Raw genomic sequence first — 14,639 nt, forward strand, 5'->3', positions numbered from 1 at the left:
CTCTTCACAATTCATTAAAACATATAACTCAGCAGCATAAAACTCATCCTCATCTAAAAATTGAGATTTATCACATGAACCAAAAGCTCGCCCCGGGTGAGTGAAAATTGAAAGACGACCCATAGAGTTCACCTCTCCCCCATCATCATTACGTGGCACTCTATTTACTCTTGTTCGCACAACAGGTTCAAAATACCATGAGCAGAATGAGGAAACTTCCTCGATAACATAAGCCTCACATATAGATCCTTCAACAGAGGCACGGTTTTTTACTTTCTTCTTCAACTGTTGCAAAAACCTAACAACCACAATATTCATCAATCTTATGATGTACTTTAAACTCTTCAAAATAAATATATGAAAACAAATAACAATTATTTTACCTCTCAAATGGATACATCCATCAATACTGGACGGGTCCACCAACCTTGGCCTCGTAAGGTAAATGAATCGGCAAATGCTCCATAGAGTCAAAGAAACCCGGAGAAAATATCTTCTCTAGTTTGCATATAGTTTCACATATTTTTCCTTGCAACGTTTCCATATGATCAATAGGTATTTCAGTTGCGCACAAATCCCAAAAAAATTGAGATATCTCAGTAATTGCATCCCAAATTGTTTGAGGCAGCATATCACGGAATATAATTGGGAGCAATCGTTGCATAAAAACATGACAATCATGACTTTTCATCCCATAAAATTTTTCATCAATCTCATTAACACACCGAGAAATGTTCAATGCAAAACCATATGGTAATCTCAATTGTTTAACCCAAGCATAGACATTTCTTATTTCCTCCTTATTTAATGTGTACGCAGCCTTAGGCTTGTACAGTTTTCCATTATTTTCCACCAATTTCAATTTTGGCTGCTTGCAATACACCTTCAAATCTTGTCGTGCCTTTATGTTGTCTTTTTTTCCTTTGTCCTTCCTTTAACATCCATCATTATGTTGAGTATATTCTCAAAAAAATTACGTTCAATATGCATAACATCTAAATTGTGACGAACAAGAAGCGTATGCCAATAAGGTAAAGACCAAAATATACTATTCTTCACCCAATTATGGCAAACACCATATCCTGAACTCTTTCGCTCACCACATTTTGTTCTGAATGGGAGTTGAGGAAGCGAATTCAAACGTGTCAATATTTCTTTGTCTGATAATTGAGGAAATGGTAAGTCATGTTCAACTCTTTTTTTAATAAATTTGTCTTTCTGCCTCCTAAAAGGATGATTAGCTGGCAAAAATTACTGATGACAATCAAAGAAACAAGTTTCCTACCATGTTCCAATATGAAAGATTTAAAATGTTCCATGCAATATGGACATGATAATCGTCCATGTGTACTCCACCCTGACAACATACCATAAGCAAGAAAATCATTAATTGTCCACAATAATGCTGCTGCCATATGAAAATCTTGTTTTCTGTATGCATCATAGGTCACAACACCTTCTCTCCACAATAAAGTCAACTCATCTATCAAAGGCCTCAAAAAAACATCTATATTTTGACTTGGACTTTTCTTACCCGGAATAACCATGTTAAGAAATATATATTGTCGTTTCATACACATCCAAGGGGGTAAATTATACACACAAAGCATTACTGTCCAAACATAATAAGGCTTGGCAGTCGATCCAAAAAGATTGAAACCATCAGCACATAACCCGAGTCTTACATTTCGAGGTTCCATTGCAAAGAATTCATGTGTGAGGTTGAAGTGTTGCCAAGCCTCACCATCAACAGGGTGTCTAAGGAGTCCATCATCATTGTGGTGTTGCGCATGCCACGTTATATGTTCAGCAGTTTTACATGACATATAAAGCCTTTGAAGCCTCGGTATAAGTGGCAAGTAACGCAAAATCTTGTAAGGAATTTTCTTATGCCTTCTCACACTTGAATTCCTCTGTTTATACCGAGGATGTCCACATACCTGACAATGCTCAAATGTGGCAAATCGCTCATAAAATAACATGTAATTGTTCTTGCAAGCATCAATTTTGATATATCCCAAACCAAGCTTTTCTACCTTGTTCTTCATCCTATAAAAGTCGATAGGTAAATTCTCATCAGATGGCAACATATTCTTTATTATCTCCAACAATCGATCAAAACATGATTCACTCAAATTGTACTCCGCCTTAACATTTAAAAGTTGCGACACAACTAAAAGCGTTGTGTGCTTTGTGCAACCTACCCACAAAGGTTCCTCTGCATTTCTTAACAAAGAGTAAAAGGAAGACGCATTTGGATTGGGATCTTTTTCCACAAAACTCGACTCATTTTCAAAACCATGGTTGAAAGCAACTTCGGGATGCATAGCATCCCTAACCATTCCAGTATATGGATTTTCTATTTCATCTTCATATGTAGGTTCTCGAAAAGCAGCATCTCCTTCAAATCTAAGGGATGGTTCAACTCTAGATCTACTTCTTGATGATTGCCCAACATGATCTTCCCCATGTAAACTCCAAATTGTGTAAGCCCCAGTAAAACCACGGTTTAGGATGTGTTCTGTGACTTTATCTTTATCTAAGAACTTGTTGTTACTACATCGTGTGCAAGGGCATATAATTTTATTCTTCCACATAAATGTAGTCTTCGAACATGCGAAATTAATAAATTCAGTAACTCCATTTACAAATTCAGCTGTAATGAATCCATTCTGTAATCGACGGTACATTCAAGAGCGATCTCCCAACATTTATTATTATCCTAAGTATCATAGAATATCATTATCAAGACTAATTTGTATTGATGGAAACAAAATAATTTGTTAAACCCTACATTCCAATATGTATTATATTTATATATATGTATATATTCAAAATTACATTGTAAGATGCAAAGTAGCCCTTATAGTATAAATTATTGCATATATGAATTACCAAAAAACCTAGGAAAATTGTTTATATTTATTAGGATAGCATCAGATTGAACAACATGAGTATTGTGGACGGGTCAAAATATATGTACTATTATCCGTTGGAAAGGCTAGTATCATTATTTATAAAATTGAAGTTTAACAGGGGTGGTCAGTTCTCAAATACCAACATTTAATTGCTTGTGTATTTATCATACTCACCTGCAAAATTAGACCAAAACCCGAACTCGTTTTGAAGTAGATCGAGCATTGGTTTGATGCTTTCAGAGCCGACCTTAGCCTTTGACTGAAGTTAAAGCAATGAAATGTTTAGGCTTGTAACCGTAAATCAAATAATTAAAACATAATAACATCATTAAAAATACCTAGGGCGCATCAATTGATAAACAAATCTTGATAAACATCAAATAAACAAGATATACAAAAGTAACCCCTAAGGCTAGGAATGTCAACAGCTAATGTACCCTATAATTTCCCTAAACCCGAACCCTAACCCTATAAAAAATCAACTACCCTAACCCTATTAACTACTTGAATAATTTTAAAATTAATACCCTAACCCTAACCCTCTTACATTTTTACTACCCTATAATTACCTTAACTCGTTTAAAAATCTGATTATATTAAAAAATTATTAAAATCTTTTTCATACAAGTTCTCAGTGTATACCCGAATTCGTATACATATACAATAATATTTCTCTACGTATTTCATAAAATTAACTACACATTAAATTTTCTTCCACAAAAATATTAAAATTAAAATTTAAATAATAAAAAATAAATATCTTAAACATAAAATTAAATAACTAAAAACAAATATATGGGGAACCAGACAACAGCATTATCACCAAAAATCAAGTCTGAAAGTACTAATTGTAATATGGGGTAATGAAAAACTCTCTCCTAAACTAATGACAACATCGACATTGGCATGTTCCATTAATTCTTAAGGTATCATTTTTCAGTAACATACAATACTAATATCATTAAGATATTAACAGACAACAATAGCAACACATCAACTCCAAAAAACTGTTTGAAGCAGTCAATGAACTAGTATCATTTTGCAGTAACAGACAGCCCTAATTGAAGCATCAAATCTTGTTTGCATAACAATTATTAAGAACGAACCTAGTTTAACAAAATCTTATACCAAAATCTCAGCTAGGGAATAACAATGGCGTTGGGCTTGGGGCAACACAGAGGCAGCCGACAAGGAGTGGCTGTGGCTTGGTTGTTGGGGAGAAAAGACAGATGAACGGATGAAGGAGCCGAGCGTGGCGTGGTAGGTCAACAGCTAGGGAAAAATAAGGGCGTGGAGCTTGGGGAGACACCCACGCAGCCGGTAAACCCTGACTGTGGCTGGGCTGTTAGAGAGAAAAGGCTGATCAACCAATGAAGGACCCGAGCTTGGCGTGGTAGGCCGGCAGCTAGCTGTAGACACCATATTTTTTATGTTAAAAAAATTAATAATAATAATACTTAACTAATAAAAAAAATAAAAAGAAAGTACACACCCTGCCAGAGTAGTGGAACGAAGCCTCGCAGAGACCACAACAAAAAATAATAATAATACTGTAGCACAGGGGATTCGGGGGCCAAAAATTGATTCAAACAAATTCCTAAGAATCCCTAGCAACCCAAAAACACAGAAAGCCAAAATCAAATCCCTAGTCTAGCAGCTAGAAACCTTAATCCACAAACCAAAAAATACCAAAAAAAAGAATCACAAAAATATATACATAGAGAAATAGAGCTTTGGGTGAAGGGCTGTCAACCGTCGGTGGGAGTTTAGGGAGTTTGGGGTTTGTGCCACCACTTAAAAAGGGGTAGAGAGCCTTGGGTTGTATGTGTCACCGATTTTAAAGAGAGGGTTAGGGTTTCGGGCTTGCCGCAGGCAAAAGGAAGAAGCGAGAGAGAGAAGATCTGGGTTCATGTGCCGCCGGTTCTAGAGAGAGCTGGGGCTTCGAGCTTGTGTCATCGGCTGGAAAATGAAGAAGCGAGAGAAACAATATGTGGGTTCCTGTGCAGCCGATTCTAAAGAGAGTTGGGGCTTCGAGCTTGTGTTGCCGACTGGAAAAGAAAGGGGTTGAGAGAGAGAGAGCTGCAGGTCGCTTGTTGCTGGGGTTGGCGAAGAACACCAGATGAAGGACTCAGCTGAAGGAGGCAAGGAGCGACACTCGATTAGAAGAGAAGAAAGAAAGGAAAAAGAAAGGTCGGGGGGTGGGTTAGGTTTTGATTTTTTATTCATTTTTTAATTTTTTTAATATCAATTACTATTACATAAACATTTAACATTTGGATTAATGTGCAAAAAACACATTTTGCTATATAAATTTTGTAAGTATTAAAATTATCATTTTCATAATATTAATATAAAATAAAAAATAAATATATATTAAAAGTATTATAGTGTATATACAAATTAGTAATTATGTTTTTTTAAATAAATCGAATTTATATAAAACATAGTTATCAAAAGACCTTATAATTTAATTAATAATCATAAATTTATTGATTATATGAAGTAATTTGTCCTTATTTACATGAAATTTAAAATAATTGCAGCCCTACAAAAACTATTCTAATCTCACAACTTCTTTTTAACTTATTAAGTTTATATATTATAAATTTATATAAACAAAAGTATATATTATTTAGTAATTACTTTATAATACAATAATAATTATATTTTTTTATAAATAAACATAATATATAATATAAAATATATGTGTTAAAAGACATTACAAGTTTTATATTATAAAGTATATATATTATAAATATTATAGTGTATATACGAAAGCCGTAATTATATTCTTTTTAAATTAACCCAATGTATATAAAGTATAGATATTAAAAGATATTACAATTTAATTAGTAATTATAATTTTATTAATTATATGAATTTTCTCTTAGTTACATGAAATTTAAAAAAAATAGTTCAGTTTCAAAACGATTCTAATCTCACAACTTTTTTTTAGATAATTAACTTCATATATTGTAAATTTATATAAACAAAGGTATATATATTATTTAGTAATTCATTTATATAATAGTAATTACAAGTTATTGTAACATAATATATAATAGAAAGTGTGTGTGTTAAAAGACATTACAAGTTATAGTAACTATAAAGTGCGTGTATATATATATATATATATATATATATATATATATATATGTATGATTTGGATCCTATTACATTGATAATTATAATCATCTAAATGAAATTTACTATAATCTTACATAAATTATATATTAATATATATATGTAAACCCTTATTTAATATATCTCATATATATATATATATATAGTTATAAAGATATTTCAATTAAAAATATAAATTGTACTTTAATTTTAATACAATTATTAATCGATTTTTTTCTTAAATCATACTTGTTTATCTATATATATATATATATATATATATATATATATAAATTTGTATATATTTTCTATAGCTCTTGGTCAGATTTGCATGAATACATAGATATAATAAAATGATATTTTTTAAGCACAAATATTAATAAGTTTATTATAAAACTTCAATCTTAATTTACATATATTAGCTAATTACAATTAAAACGTAAATAAAGTAATATATATTTTTTAATATGATTTTTATATCTTATCATGGTTTTTTATAAAATATAAAATTTTACATAGTAATTTTTTTCAATTATGGAATAATATAACATTACCCTAATTTGGTATTATTAATCAATATTGTATGATTCATTAAAGTTAAAAAAATTATACAAAATTACTCAAAGGAAAACATATTTAAACAGAGCCCAAAATTTTACTTCAATAACTATGTATTTGCTTTTACTAATATCCAATTCTTTTAAAAATAATTAATAAAATTTTTAAAAAATTTAAATTCTATAATTTTTTAAAAACATGATTATTTCCAATGGAATTTTCCATTGAAAAATTCCGTTGGAAAGTTTAAAAAGTCATAAACACTTTGATGCACTAAAAAGTTAGTTTCTAACGAAAAATTTCGTTGAAAAGTTACATTTTTCAATATATCATTAAATCTTTATATGTTCTAACGGATTTTCAACGAAAAATTCTATTGGAAACTGTAAAAGATTGAACCTTTGTATTAAAGTTTAATGTTCCAACAGAAAATTTCGTTGGAAAAGATAAAGATAACATAGAAAAAGTTTAGGATTCCAACGGAAATTTCCGTTGAAAATCCGTTGGAAATAATACAGTGTCTTGAAGATGAAATTTTCAACGGATTTCCAACGAAAATTTTCGTTGAAAATTGTCAATAGTATACACGTTTTTTTTTTAATTTAAAGTTCCAATGGATTTCCAATGGAATTTTTCATTGAAAATTTTCAATAAAAAATTCCGTTGGAAAAGATAAAGATAACATAGAAAAAGTTTAGAGTTCCAACAAAAATTTCTGTTGGAAATAATACAGTGTCTTGAAGATGAAATTTCCAATGGATTTTCAATGGAAATTTCTGTTGGAAATTTCCAATGAAAAATTTCGTTGGAAACTGTAAAGATTACACATGTTTTTTTTTTAGTTTAAAGTTCCAACGAAATTTTTCGTTGAAAATTTTCAACTGAAATTTCCGATGGAAATATTAAACAATAATATGTGTGTGTTGTACAAGTCAAATTTCTAACGAAAAATTCTGTTGGAAATTTTTCAGTATAAATCCAATGGAAATCCTTCGGAACAAGCATTTAAAAATTTTAATTAAACTCCGTTGGAAATTCATTGCAAATCCATTGAAAATCTGTTGGAAATACAATGAATTTTTGTAGTGATTATGATAAATTTTTTTTCTTTTAGTGCTTATTGATAAATAAAGGAGCTTTTAATTTTTATGTTGAGCATTGCAACTGCGTTGACACAACCAATAGTCATTGTTTCTTCCAAGTGCCTTCTAGTGATGAAGAACCATGCACCAAGCTAGTAAAATTCAATATAAAAATAATGGATTTCTTGAATTTATTTGCTTTATATTTGATCTTATAACTTATGTTGCACCTCTCTCTCTCTCAAACAAACACATGTAGTTCATTCCAAAATGCTAACGTTTATTTGAAAATTAAACAAGTTCAATATAATTATTGAGTTCTAAATGTAAGCATATTTATTTTGAAAAAAAATTTGAACACTAATCATTCAAATACAAATTATATGTGATTTTCAAAACAAATACAAATTATATGTATAACATGCTTTACATGTTATGTACATATATGCATAATGATTGAGTATATATAGTTGTAAATGAATGTAGGCAATCAAGATGGATAGAGATCTTAGCTTTTTGAAGTGTTCAATCGCATCTATAAATGTTTAACAGGTTGTAGTGATTTCATAGATAACAAGTCTAATGCTATTAGTATAGCAAATAATTGATTAATTTGTAGTTAAAAAATGACACTTTAATTGAATACTAATTTTTTTTTTGTAGGAAATGTACAATTTTGCATTATCGTAAAAGTATAACGAAGATTTATCCTCTCAACCAGAATTCAATCCACATGCTTGAATTGAAGTAATTGGAGGGATAAAGATTGCACACACTCACATGTATGGGTGCCTGCTACAATTGTACTTAGTGTAGCACATGACAATCCAAATTTGAGTCACTGTATAGTTCTAGCGTCTTAAATGCTATTGATCTCGTAATTGGGTTGGAAGAAGAAGTGGAAAATCTATCAAAAGACTTAGGTAAGATATGTGAGGAAATTAAGGGGAATAACGCTAATATAATGGCAAACATGAAGGAATTTATGACACTTATGGAAGTAATGATCGTGAATACTATGCTTTTGAAACAAGAATGTGCGGGTATATCAAGTTTAGATTCTGACGAGTAAGAAAGTGACATTTCATGATATGATGCCTCTTTTTTGTATTTGAAGTTGGATATTTTTTTCTTAATATGGCAGACAATAGAATATTTAACTTTATGTTTATATTTATTTGATATTTTTAAATATTTTGTGTTTATGACTATTTTTAATTATATTAACTTGATTTTGAATTTCAAATTTTAATACATATTTTTGTTATGAATTTTGGATGTCAATTGTGAGTTGCATATATTATTTATGATGATTTTTATTAATTTTATCAACAAGTTTTACCTACAGAATTCCAAAGGTAATATGGTTGTTATTGACATAATTCCATGGGTAATTACCAATTGAATTCTGTTGCTAAATAACTTACGAAATTTTGTACATCTATACACTTAGCAATATCCTTGGTACACACCCTTTTGGAGTTCACCGTTTTAACCTAGCCTTTAATAACATTAGCCTGAATGCTTAGCTTGGCAGCACCTTTTTCAGACACAAACAAGTTTGAAGCACTCGTGTTCACTAAAGCTTCAACATGTTGGTCAGCCACCACCATGTTTGCGTACATGTGCCCTTTGGCTCAGTTGTCAGTCTTTTTCACTACCCTAGTAGCATTGATCCCAACTTAGCCACCTCGCTTGGTTGTTGCTCCTTCTTCGAAGTGATTGCCACCAACTTTGTATGCTTAGGGCAATCCCTAATCTAGTGTGGGCCATCACACAAGAAGCAACTATTAAGCTTGTCCTCCTCATTCTCGGAAGACTTCCCTTTTCAAGTAGATTTGCCCTTCCACTATTGTTGTGGCTTGCCATCACCACTATCTTTGTATCTAGGCTGCTTGCCTTTATTTGCCCAACTTGTCTTTATTTTTAGGCTTGGAAGGTGCAAACTTTTCTTTTTCTGATCTAGAGTAATCCACTAGACTTTTAACAACTTCCATTGCCCGAATGAGGTCATACACACCCTTTTTTTGTAACTCCTACTTGGCTTATGGCTTTAAGCCATCCATGAAGGCAAAAAAGCCTCTCTTTCCCCAAAGATCATCCACTTGTAGAGCTAAATCATTGAAGTTTTTGACATACTTCCGGATTTTCCTACGTTGCGCTAGCCTAAGCAACTTACCCTTGGCCTCATCCACGATATACTCTAGGTAGAATTATTTGCGTAGCTTGCTCTAGAAGTAGGCCCATGTGAGCATTAGTGTTCCTTCGAGCCTCTTGTCACACCGCTTCCTCCACAAAAGTAGTGTCGTATCTCAAAAATACATGGACGCCACGATGATCTGACGGTCATTCGTAATAATGCCAGTGGCATTGAAATATTGGTCTAACCTCTAGAGAAAATTATCAATCTTTTTGGCATTCCTCTCGCCACGAAATTCTCTCAGCTTAGGCACTTCCAGCCTTACCTCCAATCGTGTGGCAGCTCCTGGGCCACCATTAGCCCCTATTGTGCGGACTTCCACTCTTAATTACTGTAACTCATTCCTCAAGATTTCCAACATGTTCTCAAGCTGAGTGTTTCTTTCTCGGTCATGGCCTCAAGGGTATCCTTCACTATCTCTTAGACCTCTTCTTTGAGCTCTTCATCTCGTGTGTTAAGCTCTTTCATGTGCTTTTTCTACACATCAAGGCAGTTTCGCATTTCACCTATTGTCACTTCTACCTTGGACAGCCTAGCATCGAGAGTAGACATAAGTTCTCGAAATGTAAACTTACCCATTTTACCAGCACAAGTTTCCTTTACCCTAAGTGTAGGATCTGGTAAACTTGACCCAATAGTAGCCATAGCTCACCTCAAATCACCTCTTACTCGACTTGCAAACTGTGGCTTGCAACTTGTTGTAAACTGATCACAACTGACCGAACAAAACCTAGCATTTTGCAGCTAATCGCAAACTACTTTGATACCACCTATCACATGGTAGTTTTTCAGACCACTCAACGTGTAGCCTTTGACTCACCCTTAACTCGATTCTGGAATCCAAGTCAACCAAAAGTATGGCTACCAACCAATCTTTAACACCACAATGACCTTGAAGCACACAATATACAGTATGAAATTCAAGTAGACACACACAATCACAAGGCCTCAAGCCAACAAGCACATAGCACCAACACGAGCAAGTAGCAAAAGATTGAAGAGAAAAGTAGATAAGAGTATATTGGAGAGACTGTGAGAGTGAAAAATTTGTATTAAAAGAGTCAACAGCTGTGCAAATGAATTATAAGGGGTATTTATAGCCAAATATCCCCCCAAAAGTCAAATAGGCTGTACAAAATAGTTTTAGGTAAGATTTTTTTTCCCTAGTTTGAATTCAAACAGTTTAGCCTGTTATAGGAGCTACAATGGTGTCTCGATTTCGCCCTTGTGGCAATCTAGTGCATTTGGCCAACTCACAAGAGGATTGTCTCGGTGGTGTGCGAGCTGGCTTGCCCACTGTCTCCACTACTAAATGCACCTTAACTTAGCAATGTGTAGGCCTGCTCGATGGTGTGCGGGCTAGCTTGTCCACTGCCTTGTTGCTCAATGTGCCTTGCCTCAACAATGTGCTGGCCAGCTTGATGGTGTGCGAGTTGGCTCACCTAAGCGCTAGTGTCGTATGCCTCTTCTGCGTGGCTTACTTATGTGTCATGCTAGCAAGGGGGTTCTTTCCCGACAATACTTCCCCACAAGCCGACACTCTGAGACACCTTAAGCCCCCTTTAACGCCCTGAATTGTTGGTCGTGACAAGTGGCCATACTCTAATGACAATCACAAGTATAAAACCCAATATCATGAGTTAATTATTAAAACCTTTCATTACGTGTTGTAACTTGCTTTGTCACATCATTCAAAAGTATATTATAAAAAACAACTTGGTAAAAAAAAAGCATGCTTAAAAAGCAAAGAGGGGAGAGGGTACTTTATGACATCCTTAATCACCGTAGCTGGGGGCTTATGCTATCGTGTTGCTTGAATCATGGAGATCAAACAAAATGGAAACTTGATGAGTTTTTACAGAATGTTAATAGAACTTGATTATGTGTTGTGGAGATATAATTTATTGATAGATCAAAAAGTGTAAATTATATATTAAAAGTATATATCAAATGCTGTAAGTTATAAAAGAATTGGGGTTAATTAGTTTTTTACATTTCCATCGCAGATTTTATTAGAGTCTCACGTAATACCAGTTTGTCCTGTTCATCAATTAAAGGTATCAGCTTTGGTTGTCCTTTTAAAGTTTGAGTGCTGCATCAAAAATTATTGACTAGTTATTAGGGGGTAGCAAGAAATCAAAAGAGCATTTGAATATTTAACAATAATAAGTCTATGTATCCATATCAAAGACTAGGGTTGAAATTCTCTTTTCTAAATAAAAAAAATAAACGTAATTTTTTAAAGGGTGATATTGTAATTATTTTTAATAGATAAAGATATTTTTGAAATAAAAATAAAATTTTTTTATTTAAAAAAAAAAACTCCTCATAAGAATTTTTCCTAAAATTCTTTTTTAAAAAAAAAAATTTTATTCTTTATAAAAAGTTATTTTTTTTACAGAGTTTTTTAAAATTTATGTTTGACCTCACTTTTACTTTTAAGTGATAGATAAATTGAAAAAAAAAAATCAAACCAAACAAGTATTAAGACTCGATATTTTGATAAGTAACAATGATAACATTCTTTTTGAAGAGTTAGCTTGTTACATTGGCTATTAAAGAAGCATTTTAGATATTCTGCTCCTGCATTTCGATTATCTCTTCCGCTAACCGTTTTTGTATTTACTAAGCATTGGTGGCCAAGAACTCCAAAATTCCTTCGAGCAGACCCAGAATGGACGAAAGGGTAGAAACTCAACTTTGCTACTCTTACAGCACGTTTGGTTCGCGGAATAGATAGGAATAGAATAGAATAGTTATTACGTGGGAATAGAATGAGGTGGGAATAGAATAGAATAAGTATTATGTAGTTTGGTATGATGAATGGAATAGAGTAGGAATAATTATTATGACTTATTACAGTGTTTGGTTGGTAACAATAGCTTTGGAATAAGAAAGGAATAGAAAATAAAAAGATAAAAATACCCTTTATTGTATATAATTATTTTTTATTTTATTTTTTAAATATTAATAATTTATAATTAATTAAAATAGTAATAATTTAAATATCAATATTTTAATATAATTTAATTACTTATATTTTAATTAATAATATTTTATGTATAATTTAATATTATTTTGATTAAAATATTAATAATTTTTATTTTTATTTTTATTTATACTCATTAAAAATTAAATATATTAATAATTTAATAAATAAAACATTAATAATTTAAAATATTAATATTTAATATTTTAATTATATTAATATTAATAATGTTTCAATTATATATAAAATATTAATATTTTAAATTTTACAAATAATTTATTCTTTTTTATTCTATTTTTGCTTTTTTTTTTCATGGGCCGGTCGCCGGAAAAGCAACCGGTGTAACAAAACGCCGATCTGGCGCACCATCTGGCCACTATGGCGCCAGATCGGCTCTTCCCCACGGTTGGATCTGGCCGTGGAGTGCCAGATCCAACCGTGGGATCTGGTCGGGAAGCACCAGATCCGGTGCTTCCCGCGGCGAGATCTGGCCGTTGAGTGCCAGATCTGGCTGGATCTCGGTTCAATATTGTCGGAAAGGACTAGATCGACGTTTTCCGATCATATTCGGTTGCTGCCGTCGCCGCCGCCGCCGCCGTTGCCGCCGTTGAGTTCTAGTTAGAGAGAGAATGAGAGAGGGAGAAGAGAGAGAAAGAAAAGGGAAAATGAGAGAAAAAAAATATTTATAGGTATAAAGTTGTAATATTTTTAGGTTATAAGGGTTATTTTGGTCATTATATATTTGAAAGCTATTCCATGAGCCATGGAATAGCTATTACTGGGGAGGGGGAAGGGAATAGCTATTACTGACTTTTAACCTATTTGACAAAATTCTTATTCCGCGAAATTGCTATTCCGTATTGCAATTTGATACCAAACGAAGGAATAGGAAATGACCGGGAATAGAGGAGGAATAGCATAGCTATTCCCTGTACCAAACGTGCCATTAGTTCTTTTCGGTGTATCTTTACTGGACAATGTGGTTTTATATGGTAATTATCAAAACTTTGAAAAGACCGACACGACTGACGGAAGGAATCAGACAGAAGTGGCCCACGGCTTTGGACACATTCGGAAGAGTCCAAATACAGTGCCAATTTTTCTGTTCATTTTGTGGAGTCACATCCTCCCAACTTCTGCAGGTTGCCGCGCAGTCGTGATAACAACACAACATAAACAAAGGGAAATTGAACACGTTGGGCAATTCTCATACACAGAAACCTTGTTCAATTGCAAGAAGCTAGAAGCCCATAACAATTTTATGTACTCCATGGAACAGAAAAACTCCAATTTCACAATATTCTTTTCATCGTTATCTGACCTTTATGGCATGGTCCTAAATCCCAAACATAGCCTTCCTTTAAAGAGCCATAGATGGGTGTTTTAAAATCAAATATTGCAAACACTGCTCCCATGGTCACAGTAGAAAACAAGCCCAGACGGATATTTGTGTTTAATTTTGAAGAAAAGTGGAAGGTACCAATGACGGAATGTGAAGGTTTAACGAAATATTTGATTTTGTTGTTCAAATTATGTAGGATCAAAGATAAAAAGTGTAGATAGAGGATGATTTGTGCCAAATTTTCTTCCCCAATTCTAATACATATTTTAAAATTTTTTTGATAAAAAGTTAAATAAATTTTTTTGGAAACAAATTATATAGTAAATAAAGTATCGAGATAAAATTCATATTAAGATCTCATCCATAATATTTTTGTTGAAATCACCTTATCTTAATTTGTAAATAACAAATTAAATGCTTTTTCAGG

At 32.5% G+C, this 14,639-nt stretch overlaps 1 pseudogene; it reads right to left on the reverse strand.

Moving 5' to 3' along the window:
* Nucleotides 1-1,251: 1,251 nt before the first annotated feature.
* LOC148761548 (uncharacterized) lies at nucleotides 1,252-2,690 on the reverse strand (annotated as a pseudogene).
* Between the last annotated feature and the right edge of the window lie 11,949 nt (nucleotides 2,691-14,639).

The sequence above is a fragment of the Theobroma cacao genome, chromosome 7 (assembly GCF_053813885.1).
Source record: "Theobroma cacao isolate CCN51 chromosome 7, ASM5381388v1, whole genome shotgun sequence".
NCBI lineage: Eukaryota > Viridiplantae > Streptophyta > Magnoliopsida > Malvales > Malvaceae > Theobroma > Theobroma cacao.